Raw genomic sequence first — 2,176 nt, forward strand, 5'->3', positions numbered from 1 at the left:
AAAGGTCAAAATATCATTTGTAAACTCAGGATATTCCGAGCTCGTATCCGAATCTAGATCAGAGTTACTAGTAAATGTCAAACTTGAGCTAGGCGCGCTTTCAGGCCACGAAAGCAAATTATTTCTCGAAGAGAAAGGCGGTGACAAAAAATTTAAAAAACTCGTCGAGGGTGATGCTGACTTACCACAAATATCTACCGAAGAAAATCCTCTCGCTGAATCCGGATGCAAGAGTTGACCTCGATTTTTCGAATTTATCCAGGGATTGTGAGGAATTCGTTTGTGACGCCCCTTATATCTCAGTCTGCTTCTAATATCAGTCTCGAAATGAGAAATTGAATCAGAATCATCACTCGACCTCTGTTTTATAGCTTTATAGTCAAGAATATGATCACCAAATTCTACGTCCATGTAAGAAGTCCAGGCACTCGGTTTGGTTAAAAGTTCTCTCGATTTTGCGAAGCAAAATTCGGCAGATGCTTTGTCCCAAAGAGGTAATTTTAAAGTGGAAGAGGCACTCAAAGATTCTATGCTAGACAATGTGGACGACAGAGATTGTAAACTTAAACATAGCCACTTGATCAAGCAAAAAAAAACATGCAATAAAGAAAAAAAGTCAAGAGAAATACGAGGAAGAAAGATCGTAAAAGAGGAAAACCGTAAATAAAAAGAAAAGAGATAGGATTAAACGAAAATTAATTAAATTGGGAAGGAGGGGTTGGGAAAGGAAAATATTTTTCTTTCTTTCTTAGTAGGCACTCTATGATAATAAAAAACTGCAGGTTAGTAAAAATTATTCAGTATTGTATTATCTGGCATCAGGAATTAACGTTGTTCCACAATTGTTTTAGATTTATTTAAAATTATAAACAGATGTGAGAGGAACCTTGTATTAGTATCAAAGTAGAAAATAAATTTGTTAAATTTGACTAGATATTATAAAGTGAGTGCAAGAGTTCGAGTGTTATAAGTGTTTTGAGATGAAATGAATTTTTGTATTCTACCAATTTTATAAATTGATGGTTTTACAATCCTTGTTGAAATTTACTTTTAATATAATCCCAGATGTCAGGGTTGCCAACGAATTCTAAATTCAACCTTTCCTGTTTTCTGATAAACAAAATCAATGATTTTCTCGAGCGTTGTTTCGATAAAGCATGACTACTTTTAATTATTAGTGCCACATTCAATCTTTTATTTTAATGTTAATTATTTGAAATTGTCCTTTCAAAAGAGAAGCTCAAAATCAATTTACTCTTATTTTCTGGTTAGGTGGCCACCCTGAATTTTAAGTTTAAGCTTTATGGTGATCTTACTATTAAAATTTAGAGACATAAACCAATTCTAATATATTTGGCTAGACTCGGAAACTTTCCTAAATATAAAGTGATAAATGTCCTGCAATTTGTCAACTGAACGAAAATATTTGACAGTAAGGTAATTTGGCAGCTTCTTCTGAAAAGTGTCGTCTGTCTGGTTTGGGACTGTGTTGATGTGGCAACGAAAAATTTCTACGAAAACTTTCTACGTCATGAGGGACTAGCAGGTGTTCGTGGTGATTCCTGTGGTTGCTCAATATCTGTCATGGAACGTGCCGTCAATTCCTGGGCCATTGCAATGGCCGAGTAGAGTGTTCTCTGATCTGCTGCGAGATAGGCCTTACCTAAATGCAGGAAAATATCTTAGGGACCGTACTTGAAATACGTAATAGCTCAATGGGGGGGGGGGGGGGGGGGGGGGGGGGGGGGGTATCGTTTATAACCGAAGGGAGAATGGGTTCCTTCACTCATGCACGTCATTTTTGCAAAATCGCAAAACCTTGCCCCTAAAGATTATCCTTTTAGTTAGAGATTTTATTATTTGGTTTAAAATTTAACAATTTTCTTAAAACGAAATCCTTTTTGGCCTAAAAAACAACTGTTTTCTTAAAAATTCGTCTTTTCAAGTAATTGTAATTCATTGCTTGGCCCTCGGAATGCGGACATCTTACCAGTTTACGTCACAACTCGAAGTATTCTGACAGTGCTCGGCTCCGACCTCTCGGAAGCAGTGCTTGTTTTTGTCGATCAAGTGTCACAAACTGTCAAAATGTCTTATTACGAGGGGAGTTCAATAAGTCCTTAGAATGAAGTATATAAGTATATATATATAAGTATATATATATATATATATATAT

The 2,176-nt window shown here is 35.7% G+C and overlaps 1 pseudogene; it reads right to left on the reverse strand.

The window, feature by feature from the left end:
• The window catches only part of LOC117176384, a 20,173-nt pseudogene that overhangs the window by 7,586 nt on the left and 10,411 nt on the right, over positions 1-2,176 (reverse strand).

The sequence above is a fragment of the Belonocnema kinseyi genome, chromosome 7 (assembly GCF_010883055.1).
Source record: "Belonocnema kinseyi isolate 2016_QV_RU_SX_M_011 chromosome 7, B_treatae_v1, whole genome shotgun sequence".
In the NCBI taxonomy this organism is placed as follows: Eukaryota; Metazoa; Arthropoda; class Insecta; order Hymenoptera; family Cynipidae; genus Belonocnema; species Belonocnema kinseyi.